Source organism: Ostrea edulis, chromosome 10, assembly GCF_947568905.1.
Source record: "Ostrea edulis chromosome 10, xbOstEdul1.1, whole genome shotgun sequence".
In the NCBI taxonomy this organism is placed as follows: Eukaryota; Metazoa; Mollusca; class Bivalvia; order Ostreida; family Ostreidae; genus Ostrea; species Ostrea edulis.
The window spans coordinates 28,840,504-28,854,040 of record NC_079173.1 but is presented as its reverse complement, the minus strand read 5'-3'; the positions used below and the strand labels follow the sequence as shown (position 1 = coordinate 28,854,040).

Below are 13,537 nucleotides of genomic sequence, written 5' to 3'. Positions count from 1 at the left end.
ACAAAGGTGGTACTAAGTACACATACGTCATGTAGTTAATTGTTTCCCAACTATTCACAAAACCATCCAAGGGTGCATACAATGTATAATTAAGGAGGTACCTTACATCGTCATAATGACTGATTTCCTTTTAAAACATGGATGAAAAAATCAGTATCAGCAACATTTATCTATTCCTTTTTGGTACTACCTATCCAAGTAGCTCAGTAGGTTAGCAAACTGACTGCTGAGCTGTAGGTTGTGCGTTCGAGTCCCCAGATTTCTACTAAAACTGCATTTTTGACATTAAAATGAAGTACATTTGAAAATTTTCAATTTCAAAATATTGTTGTACATATCCTTAGGATTACAAGGAGAAAGCTTTAAAAACCCTGGCTTATATTTGCCATGATTGTCATGCAATAAATTTGTGCACGATTCAGTTATTGCTTTTCATTAATCTAATTGATGTGTATATCAATGTGGTGGAGATACTGCTCACATTCAAATTTGGAGCTCAGTATAAATGATATCTAATTATTTTAATCTGTTTTTGTATAAGAATTAATGCATAGAAATGTTGAATTGATGATATCTCTAATTATATAGTTGCTCTCTCTAAAAGAATTATTGCATACATCTGCAGTCAATTAATGTTATATTTAATCCAATTGTAGAGAGCAATACATCAATTACAGTGCACATTAAATGAATTATTGCTCTCTACAATTGAATTGTAGCTTGCACCAATTCAGTTGTTGATATAATCAATTCATTTGAAGAGAGCAACAATTCAGTCATAGCGCACATCAATTCAGCAGAATAATTACTGCTATCATCAATTCAATTAATGTATGCAAAAATTCTGAAATGAAAGTATGTTAAAATTATTTGAAGAGATCATTGACTTGTTGCATGCTTCAAATGAATTGATAGTATATTCAAAATAATTAAAGATGCCTTAAATTATTTGAGTTTATATTGATTTGGCACTCCATACAGCTGAGCCAAAGACCTCAATAAGCTTGTCTGATCAGAATGTTTCAATTTTTCATTTGGCATTTCAATGAAACTTAGTAGAAAGTATCTTTGAGTAAAGAACTTTTAAGTTTGTTCATTTCAGGTTCCATGCCACCCCCAAAAGGGAAATGGACCTTATATCAATTCATGAAATATAATAAAAACCAAAACATGTTAAAGCATCTGCCATATTCAAGTGGTCCAGTGTTTCTTAACAAAGAATGACTACCAGAAAACCATCCATATAAGAAGGTTAAACATTTTTTTTCCCATTGAGACGTACTGGTAGTACATACACAAGAAAGATATTTCATTGAACTGAGAATCAATTCCAAAATACTTTTAAATAATTGTTATAATGAGGGTTTTAGGAGAAATCAACACCAATCATGGTTCAAAGAGTTATATTGTCTTAATCACATTAACCCTAAAATATTTAAACAATGTCACATGGCATAGTGTCTAAAACATATATATACAAGTATGTGGATGCATACTGTAATTTACATTATAGCAACCAACATGACTATTTAAGATCAGAACCTTGCTTTGGCAACCATAGTCTATTAAAGCACAAACACTTTAAGTATCAAAGACAATTCAATAAATACATGTATATAATTTATTACACAATCATACATATCTGGCATTAATAATACATATCAGAAGGTGCTAAACATTTTGAATATATAAATGCATAGTAAATAAAAAAAAATTCTGTAAACTTCTCCTGTGGTTAGCAAGTTTAACAGTACAAAGGTATGGCTGGGACAAAATTCATGGATGTTTTTGTAGGGGATGGTGGAGTGGGATGGGAAAGTTCAAAGAACAAATTCTGTTCATGAATAGCCTTTAGCATTCATACCAAATGAAATTCTGTAAAGCTCCACATTTAAAATATTTCAAGGATAAAAAAACACCCCCAGAAAATGTGAATACATGAAAATGTATCTGATTAGTTAAATACATAAAACTATGGAACAGAAATCAGCTGGCAATAAAAGCAAGTGCACAAAGTCATGGAAACAAATGTATATTCTACAACATCTTATGATGTTAAAGAATCATCAAATGCATCATGCACTCCCTCAGATATATGTAGAGATGATGAGCAGAGGTCCAGTCTCTCAAGGTGTCAGGCAAAGGCAGATCATGCTGATGCAAAATAGATGTTGCCACACATGTAAAATCTTCATCAATATCTTGGAAATTGTTTAAATACGAGTCTCTGTAAATGAGGCGCTGTATTTTGTTGAACTGCATAGAAGTATTGTGAAGCACCTAAAATAGAAAAAAAAATCTATTATAATTGCACAATGAATCTCTAGACATATTCAACATACGCAGTATATAAATTGAACAAGAGGCCCACAGGCCTAAATTTATCGGTCACCTGAGTACTAGTGAAAAATTATCACTACTCCCAAGGGCTATGGAATCTAGAAATAATTTCCTGTTCTGAAATTTAATCTAAATTTTAACATTCAGCAAAAGTATAAAACAAGATGTGTTCTTACAACTTCAATGCCCTCATAAGTGCATACATTGATGAAAGGCTTCACATAATACAAGAGATGTTTGTAAAACACATATGCCCCCAGGGTGCAAAATTGAAAAGAGTTATACACACACATCATTTAATTGATAGTAGTATCATCAATGCAAAATATTGAGCGGACAATATCTTCCTATGTCAAGAGTGGATTGACCATGTGACCTCAAAATCAATAGGGGTCATCTTCTTCTGAAGATATACCAGTGTACCAAGTTTGATGTCTGTTAAGCAAAGGGTTCTCTAGACATTAAGTGGTCAGTGTATTCCTATGTCCAGTTTGACCTTTGACCATTTGACCTCAAAATCAAAAGGGGTCATCTACTCCTTAGGATGTACCAGTGTACCAAGTTTGATGTCTGTCAAGCAAAGGGTTCTCAAGATATTGAGCAAACAGTCTATTCCTATGTCCAGAGTAGATTGACCTTTGACCTGAAAAACAATATGGGTCCTCTTCTCATAACCAACCCACATATGAAATATCATTATGATCAAGTGAATGGTTCGCAAGATATTGAGCAGACAACATGTGGTCTACCGACCGAATGACAGGTGCAAAGCAAAATACCCCTCTTCTTTGAAGGGGGGCATAATAGGTATATCAACATTAAAAGATTATACTAATTTGGACCCATCCTAGAGTCAAAACCCTGGGTTGTGAAATTCACCATTTTTTGTACATCTTTTTCTGCTATTCCTTGGTATAAATGCATTTAGATTTTCTACAGTATCAGCAAACTTGCACATAAACACTATATTCTAAGTTTGGCCCCACGCTGGGGTCAGAACCCCTACCCCAGGGACCATGAAATTTACAATTGTGGTAAAGACTTCCTGCTGCACATCTTGATGCATTAATTTTTCCTAAACGTGCGGTTCTAGAGAAGAAGATTTGTGAAAATGGGTCAATTTTGGACAGTTTTTGCCCCACCTCTAAGGTCCTAGGGGTGCAGGAATCCTAAAATTTACAATTTATGTCCCCCTTGTCCCAAAGATGCTTCATACTAAATTTGAAAAGAATTGGACTGGTAGTTATCAAGAAGAAGTTAAAAATGTTCAATTGTTAACACATGACAGCGGACGACAACCAATTTAGTATCAGGGGTCCGTGTTTGCCCAACTTTCTAATTTGTATTACTTATATGAGTTATGAGATTGATCACTGTTCGTTCATCACCTTTCATTGTAATTCCAACCTAAGGGTCATGACATAACCTAACTTCAATTCACATACTGTATACCAACTTCTATTCATGACGATTAGTTGACAATTTAGCAATTTACAACTGGTTCTCTGTGACCAATATTCGCGACCAAGATAATCTTAAACAAATACAAAATACATTAAAGATAAAGTTCTCGCAAACTTCACGAAAATTTCTCACATGCGAATAAAAGTTGATTTACAGTATCATGGGTATGCCTCAATTTCAATATGACAAACATGACCTTGCTATTCTGGAAAAGAACCTTTTTAAAAGATATTCCTTTCTGAATGCATAAACCTACTTCATGGGCCACAATTTGACTAAACTTGAATCTACACTATGTCGTCAAGCTTTCATGAACATTTCAACTTGTCTAGCCAGTGGTTCTCAAGATAAAGATTTTTAAATGACCCCACCTATTTTTGCCTTTTCTTGATTATCTCCCCTTTGAAGGATGGGTAACCCTCCATTTAAACATCCCAATTATCCAACTTTGAAGGATTATTTGTGCCAAGTTTAAATGAACTTGGCCAGGTGGTTCTAGAGAAGATAAAATGCAGTTTACAAACAGACAGATAACAGACAAGAGGTGGTCAGAAAAGCTCACTTGATCTACTAATAATAAATATATCATGTCACTGTGTGCGTAAAATCTCACATAGATATATACATGTAGCACTATTTTATTTGTGTTACCTTGATTTGCTCCAGATTTTCCCTAAGTAACTGAATTGCCATTTCCTTCTAAACAGGATTCAATGAAATGCTGCAACGATTCCATTCTCTGTTCCAGGATCCACACAGATCTTTTGAGGACACCCTTAAAAAAATATGACAAAATCTCAAACTTTAAACTTCCATGCATGGAATTTTAACATCAGAGCAGATTCTGTCTCATTTCAATTCTTGTGTAAAGGGACTGTCGAGGGTAATTCCATACTTTTTATATCCAGGTCCAAAAGGAAAACAAGTTCTCAGTGTTTAGAAATAATTATATTCTGTTGTAGTTGAACATATATGTTATAGATATAAAACATTATCTTATGAAATCCAAGGGCAGTGGTGGGTTAAGGGGGGAGGGGGGATCCAAGGGCAGTGGTGGATTTAAGGGGGGGTTGCAGCTGCCCCCCCCCCCCCAATAAATTTTCAAATTTAAGGTAAATCATGGTATCTTGTTTAGAAAAGTATAATAAACGATAAAACTGATACTTATTTCACCTTATTAAAAATAGAAAATAGTACAAATGACTTAAATAGGAGATGTATTTCAAGCCCTATAAAATCTGTAAAAATCCAGGAGCCTCGGGGGCTTTGCCCTCTGGGCCCCCACCAGGGCTTTGCTTTGGACCCCCTGGAGGCCTCAAGGCAGCCCCCAGACCGCCTGCCTAATAAAGTGGCGACATTAATATTTAGTAATTATCTCAGAAAGTGCAAACAGACACAAGCAATACGTGTTTATAAATTTTATTTGGCGATAAAGGGCACGGCTGATTAAAGTACCAAAAGCAAACAAATCAAGTTCAAATTGTGGGCTGCCTCACACAAATGGCAAGCCTCAAAAGCATCATATCAATGTCAACATCAATTAGGGATGACCTTGACCCTGGGAGATGCAGAGGTCAAGGTCAAATTCAAAAACAAATTCAACATATGACCTTGACCCTGGGATATGCAGAGGTCAAGGTCGAGATTCAAACACATCAAACAAACATGGCCTTAAGCCTGGGAGGAGCAGAAATCAAGGCCGAATTTTCAAATCAAATGTCATATATTTCACATGTCCATAATAAGCCGCTCGTTGGGCCAAAAGACTCAACTGCAAGAGCTTTGCACCAAAGCCCTTTCAGTTGGGTCTCCGCCACCGATTGGGTGGGGGTAAGAGCGGCAGCCGTGCCCTGTCAGGTTACGTGTGGGAAAACTTATAGTGGAGGGTAAACTTGGGCCTTGAATTTCATGATAGATTCCAGCCCGCCTTGCAAGGTATTCAAGAATATTTGATTGCCCAATTGTGATAAATGTACCCCATCGGATTGAAAAAATTGAGGATGGTCGGATATGTCAGGGTAGTGAATGATGGAACCCCCAACTTCGCACACTCTACTCTGAATAAAGGAATTAATTCGTTTTCTAGCTTTCTCCATAGCTTTTGTGTTTTGTGTGTATCGCCAGGCAATTCTGGGCAAAATAAGAGACCATATGATGTGTGCACTACAAAATTCTTGTCTTAAATAATGAACCAATTGATTTATTGCCAATCTTATTTTTCTCACAGAAGTTTTACCCAAGTCGTTACCGCCACAGTGGATTAACAAGGCGGTAGGGGAAGGGCCTACTTGCCGTAGGGTCTTTATCTTGTTAATGGCTTTGATCAATTCGAGTCCTCCATAACCCTGCCACCACAATGAAACTTTTATCCTTTCTAAATTGAGATTGGTCCCACCAGGCCTATGTAATGACTCTACATGTGCACGTTTTATGATAGATGACCCAAACATCCAAATGAACTGTTCATCTGAAATTACACGATACTGATTTTAAAATTTTGTTATGCGTATATAAGTTTTATAACAATTTGATGCCCATCTTCCTGAGGATTGTATAACACTGGGTGGAAACCCTCTTACTGCCAATTCCGTGTTGGCCCCTATTCTAAAGGAATGAGATTTATAGGCTTTTGTATCCAATTTGAGAGCTGATATTGCCTTTTCCAAGACAGATGTAAATTGATACCTAGTAACAGGGGAACCACAAAAATGACAAAAAAGTGGACCTTTATGCTTTGGCCTCATCATCAAGAACTTTGTGAGTATTTTGTAAGGGCAAGCAATATCACCCGTGCTTTGGATTTGTAAAGTTGTTCCCCTGCCAGCTTGGTCAGTTTTGGAAAATTTTACTTCCAGCTGCAGGCATGAATTGATGTGATCAATATGTAGATTTTCCCTCAGTAAGACCCTTTGATTGTTTTTGTGTGATACAACTACTTCACTAACTCTCAAGAACCCATGAAAGGTAGTAGTGAAGGCAGCAGAAAACAATAGTGTTTCACAGTTGTTTGTGCATACACTGGGCAGTATTGCTATTATATCTTGCAAAAGTTGCTTTGTAAGTGGCAATCTGCAATCCTGCGTATGGGCAATACGTTTCAGACCTTGTAATAACTTAGTTACCAAGAATTGGTTGGTCGGATCTTGGTAGCCTTGGAATTTTACAAAGTGGGATAAACCTGCTAGGTAGGAACGCACTGTTGCATAGGTAAGACCCTTGAGTGACAAGTATGCTACAAACTGAACTACTGAATCGAGAGAGGGTGGCCATGGGGAATTATGACCCTGTTCACTACAAAAACTATTATAAGCCTGGAGACCAGTTTGGTATGCCTTGTGCGTATTTTCAGAGAGGGATGCATGAAGAAGTTTGTTTACTTCAGCTTGGAGATGAGAGACTGGAAGCTGGCTGGAACGCTCAGCGGTGAGGTCTGTGCATGAGGCGCGACCTGGTGGAAGCGTTGCCACTGTTTACGAGATATTGAATCAGCAATTTCATTACATTTTGTATTTATGTATACTGCCCTGAACAACAAGTTGTTCAACATACATTTTATTATGAAAGGACGGAGCAAACTCATCACTCTTTTTGATTTGGATGTTTGCTTGTTGAGGATAGTGACCAGTGCCTGGTTATCAATGTGAAACAGTACTTTCCTATTTTCAAGATTTCTCCCCCATAGACTTACGTATGGCTAATACCACTGGGATCAACTCAAGTGTTGTCATGTCTGAAAGGATGTCTGTTCTATCCCAACCTGAAGGCCAAGGAAAGTAGCACCATTCCCCTTGAAAGTATGCCCCACAGCCCAGATCCTTAGCACCTGAGCTGTCTGTAAACAAATCTAGCACTAAGTTGGAAGACCACTCCGACTCACAAAAGTACACTTTCCCGTTAAACTCTTGCAAAAATGTTAACCATAAGTGCATATCTTCCTTCATTTCTTGATTCAATTTCACTGAGTGGTGTGGCTGCCGCACACCAATGGTTGCATCATGCATTCGCCTAACAAAAGCCCTACCTGGTGCAATAGCTATAGTAAAGAAATTGAGCTTACCTAACAATGACTGTAATTGACGTAGTGTTACCCGCTTTCTGCCTACAAGTTGCTTTAGCAATAGACTAAGTTCTATGCACTTTGCAGTTGGAACCCGTACCATCATGTCAACGGTATCAATTTCTAGCCCTAAAAACACTAGACTATGTGTGGGACCTAAAGATTTGTCCTCTGCCAATGGAACCCCTAATTCCTGACTTGTTTGTTTAAATGTAACCATTAACTTTGAACAATTTAAAAAATCCTTGCCAGCGAAAATAAAATCATCTAGGTAATGATCAATGGTAGTCAAGCACTCTTTTGTTCCACAACCCATTGTAAAAAAGTAGCAAACTCCTCGAAAACTTTGCATAATAAAGAACAACCCATTGGAAGGCACTTGTCTATGTAATAATTTCCATCTACCTTGATTCCCAGTAGGTCAAAGTCACCTGGATTAATAGGTAGCAGTCTAAATGCTGATTTAATATCCATCTTCCCAATATAAGCCCCCCTACCTACTTTAGCTAACATTTGGACAACAGCATCAAAAGATGTATAATGCACTGTGGATTCTAAAGGGTCAATATAAAGGTTCACGCTATTATCCGGAGGAAATGACAAATGAGTAATAAGGCGCCACCCTGAATTATCACCTTTCGGAACAATTCCAATAGGAGATATTCGCAGATTAGATATAGGCAGTTTCTTAAATGGTCCTCCAATCCTTCCTAATTTAACCTCATTGTTTATTTTTTCCATAATTTCGTGGGGATGTTGACATGCTGAAACTAAATTACTATTTTCTAAATGGGTTCTTGGGCCTGAATAATGTAAATGGAATCCAAAAGAAAATCCTGACAATAATTTGTTTGCTACAGATCTATTGGGATAGTTTACCAGGTACTTTTTTAGCACCGATTTATTGATTGGGGTTTTTCCTAGTTCCCATATGTTTTTGGTTGCCAGCATTACTGAATTTGTGTGGTTGTGGTGACTGCTGTCTCCAATATTGATGTTGGTTTTGAAACCCTGCATGGTGATTGGACGAGGTGTACGAGGGGCTTGGGCGACGAAAAGATGATTGACCCGATTTTTGTCCATAAGATGTGTAGAACTGGGGCTTATTTGGATTGCAATTAACTTGCGGGTGCAGGCCACTACAACGAGTGCACGAATGAGAATAATGGCATTGCATTTTTGTGCAAATGCCCTTAAAGTTGTAGTCGAAGCACTTTTGTGTTGTTTGTGATGGAATGTAGGGCTTAGGTGACATATAAAGTAGCCATAATTCTGTATCAACTTCCCCCCAGGAGCTGACTGGATTGATAGCCTTGCGAAGTCGGTATTGGGTGTCATAATCAAACCAACTTACTGCCCCTCTTGCTGCCCCTAGCCTTACTGTATGGATGTACTTTAGTAACTCAGATGATTTAGCAGGGTGTGAGGCCAGATATATTGATGCAAATATTAGCATTGCATCGGTCCATTTATCAATGGAGTCAATCTTTTTTGTCGCCTCTTTGGTGATTATCTCCCCTGCACTAGTGAGTACCAAGTTTCTTTGACTTGTATTAGCCCCATGACCCCCAGCAGATGGGATGAGGGATTGAAGTTCAATAAATTTCCCTTGCACTATATTGTGCCTAACTGACTCGCTAACATGCATGCCTAAATTATGCACTGATTGCATAGGTACAACATCATTACCTTCTGCTGGTTGCTGTACCCCTGGTGGGCTCTGCTGTGGGGGAAGTGAGATTGTCTGTATATGCTGCTGTGGAATCTGCAGATTGTGTTTGTCCTCTGTACCCTGCAGCGTGGCTGGTAAACTTAACTGGGAATGAGAAGGGTACTGTGGGGTCTCCATCGATTGACGACTTTTATCCTTGTCAGGTTGTGGATCAGGCGGTGGCATAGCTTGGCCGTCTTCCCCTTTTGGGTGGTTGGTCGGATGTCTGTCGTTTGCGTGGCATGACAGTTGACCGCCTTGTGCAATGATTCCCTCAATGAAAATTCAACTCATTTAAATCATATACATGTACCTACATATATCGGTAAATGAAGATCGAATAATACAGATCTCTAGCTTTTCGGTCCGGGGTAATGAATATTGCTTATAGGAAAGAATTGACCGAAATCCCGTAACTGCTAGCGGCTATGTATTAGTTTGTAAATCAACTTAACAGATATAAGATAATTTCTAGTCCAGGTAACTGCACCAGGGTATTGACTAGGCATGCAAAGGTAAAAAATACTCAACGTGTTATCCATGAAAACCCTAGCCTGGTACCCGAGGCCTTCCGATGTTCAAAGAACGAAGGCCAGGCATCGGATGTCGAATGGATTCTTCCACTGATCAAAATCCAATATGGCGGACTCAATGGTAAGTAATGGGAATGTACGTAAATGAGCGTATCATGGCTTAATTAGCTGTGTCACTTTCGATTTTATGTCATTAATTGCCAGAGACAGACCTTAGGAAATGTATAATACTTGGTTTTCCATGTGACACGCTTGTTTGATATAGTCTTATCCCCTTGTTTTCAAGTAAGGTGATTCATCAACTCGCATATTTTTCACGTGTGTTAAATTAAATCTAACCGTGTCACTTCGTTTTTTCTACTATTGATGGGTTGTATTGGGTTGCTGGCGAAGATACATACTGAGTTTTATAGATGACACGCGCCAGTTTTCTTATTTTAAACCGACAATTTCAGATCGAATTTCCTCGACTCATTTTTGGATAATTTTTTATTACATATAGATCTAATGACGTGCTTTACTTTGATAAGACTATAGGCTATAGCTGAAGTTTATATGATGACTTTCTTGTGCGATGATAGGGGTGTTTTAAGCTTTTATTGGACTTATAGTGTACAATTTTACAGATTCTCAATATTATGTATATTAATCGTTTTAATTTCAGATGAATTTCCATACATATGGAAAGAAGAAACACATGATAGTAGATGAAAAAACACCCTCATATATAATGCTTCATGAATATGCAAAACCATGCCAACAGGTATAATAAGATATATATATTGCTTGTGTAGCAGTTAAGGCTATTTATGCATTTTATAATTCAGTAACATGGTGTCTGACAATGTAATTATTTAATTCTTATGTTGACCTGCCAACTTTATGCTTGATCCAATAGGCTTGATTTAAAGTTTCTGTTGTTACTTTGGTTTACTTTGAATATTCTTCAGATTTCAGAAGGGGTCACTAACAATTTCATTGTCAACAGTTACTATTCTTCACTGATTCACTGTCCTGTTTGTCTAAAATTATATTTGTGTGTCGGTCCACAATTTTTATATATTGCCAAAAGTTATACATTGAGGTATTCTATTTTTGTGTTAGCATTATATTTTGCATTTGTTTGTAATTCTTTGTCTTCTTTATGAGAGAACTGAGTTCATACACTTCAATTTAAAAATCTTAGGCTGTAGTAGCCAGGAATTCTGTATCACAACAAAAACAAATTTTACATAATGTGAAGTACACAATATGGCACTATAGTAACATTTCATTGTTATGCTTTTGCACAAACTCATTGTACTGCTTGGATTTGATAATAAAATCACACCTGCTAAAGCTTCAAAGAAAAAATGTAGAAGATCACAATCTGGAGAAACCCCAAGATATTCATCCCCCAAAACAAAGTTTTGCATTTATGTTTCTCTCACTGTATTGCAAATTTCAAGATAGTTTTCAATACATTAAATTTGTGGTACTTGTGTACCAAATTAATGACTCTTAATATAGTTTTGTGGAAAAAGGAAAAGAAAGATAACCAGATTGATCTCTTTATTTTACCGTGTAGTCTACAGACTCCAGATGGAAAAAGACATCGAGAAAGAAATTCTAAAGGGGTATTCAAGGACCCATCCTCCTCCACACTAATTCATATTGGAAGGAATTAACATCCAACTTGAATGAAGAATTACAGACTTCCAGAACAGGTTAACAACAAAATCAATTTGTTACAGTCTGTTATTTCAAGTTTCCCACCTCTTACAGCAATAACAAAAACAATTATTTCTGGCATCTAAAGGTGTGAGAAGTTTATCATATTCTAAAATATGTTCTATTTGTTAGTGGAAGAAATTCAATCCCAAATTGATTATATTAGATACTGACCATTTCTGTATTGATAAAACACAATAGTGAAAAGTGCATGATTTTTTTGTATGGAATGAACTGACCTGCCTTGTTTTATTTCATGTGCATCATGCAGACCCTTTAAAAAAGGAGAAGCCAGATCTTCATAAGACTTCCTTAAAAATGAGATTTTTTTGAGTGGAAGTGAAGAATATGGGATGCATACAAGCAGACATCAGCATTCCCTCCCTCTTGTTTGTGTAAGTAAAACCTTCATGAATATAAAACTTTAGATGAAAAGGGAAATATATTGACATTCAAAATTCACAGTTGGTTGTTCATCTGCAAAAATTACAGACTTGTTTCATTATTTATCTATGATAAAATACATGTAACGACATAATTAATATTTATGATATATGTGCATTGTGTATTTACTACTATTCCTGATCCATATCAATGCAAATCTTTACTGATTATACTGATGTTTTGTGATATTGTTTTTAATTTTTAGATCAGAGGTGAGCTTTTTGAGAAAGACTTATGGAGGAAGTTTGAGAGTGTCAGTTCTCAAATCAAGAAGTTAGCTAACAGTAGGAGGAGTAGTAATTCATTCCACTGTATGGCCAGAGAAATATATGACATAAAAGACCCGAAAAAGGAGATTTGGCATTATTTCATGTGGAAATTGAAGAATCTTTGAAATGGATACATGCAACACAGACATGTTTCAGTTACTTGGGGATAAAACTTATGAGGAATTTTGCTAACTTTCAGATGGGAATGTGTTGCACAAGAAATGCTTGATCACAACCTTCTTTTATTAGAAACCTTTTCTATGCAAATAATTATTTTAAATGAAATTTAGCTATTTCATTAGACTAGTAAACATGTTTTCTGTGCAAGTGTGTGTCTTTGACATTAAATGCTATGATATATTGAAGTATTTTTAAACAATGGAAGATCTCTACTAGTTCTTTCAAAGGAAAGCCAACAACAGGAATCGAACCTGTTCCTCCATCGTACAGATACGAAAGTGTGCACCAGTACACCATGTTGGCATATATTAAGAACTAGTAGCCTTGGAGAGTACATATTGTATTATTCTTGTACAGTTGATACTGGTTGGTGATATATATATATATATAATATACATACAGCTTAGTATATATAATGCATGCCTCGTGTTTACTAGTCGTCAATAAAGCATTTGAATTGAATATATTCTTTGTTCATGAAGAAAGTCTAATATTCTGAAATTTAGATAAATCTAGCATTTAAATCTAGCTGAGAGAAATGTCTTTGTAACCCAGTGTTTATCTGGGTCAGAATAGGTCCTCTGCACCTGATTGCATATTATGAGAAAAGAGTTAACATAGAGTGATCATTGAATAAGATTGTTAACTGAAATATTGTGGCACAATTAAGAACAGTCTGATCCTCACTGCTCAAAAGGCCTAAGTACCAAGTATAGGTCTAAATACAGGCAATTGATGGTGACCCTTGAATATGGATGAATTTTAAACAATAGAGAATCAAACAATGATTGTAACTGACATATATATGATGTACATTAAAATATATTAA

The 13,537-nt window shown here is 36.5% G+C and overlaps 2 long non-coding RNA genes across 2 annotated transcripts; one reads left to right on the top strand and one right to left on the bottom strand.

The window, feature by feature from the left end:
- Positions 1-1,607: 1,607 nt before the first annotated feature.
- On the bottom strand, positions 1,608-4,691 carry LOC130051088 (uncharacterized). Its single transcript, XR_008799509.1, has 2 exons — positions 4,456-4,691; positions 1,608-2,280 (listed from the first exon to the last, which is right to left on the bottom strand). It is a non-coding gene; the product is annotated as an uncharacterized LOC130051088 (long non-coding RNA).
- A 5,429-nt stretch (positions 4,692-10,120) lies between these two features.
- LOC125680638 (uncharacterized) lies at positions 10,121-12,893 on the top strand. The gene is made up of 5 exons (XR_008799508.1): positions 10,121-10,226; positions 10,770-10,868; positions 11,680-11,811; positions 12,087-12,210; positions 12,465-12,893. It is a non-coding gene; the product is annotated as an uncharacterized LOC125680638 (long non-coding RNA).
- Positions 12,894-13,537: the final 644 nt, after the last annotated feature.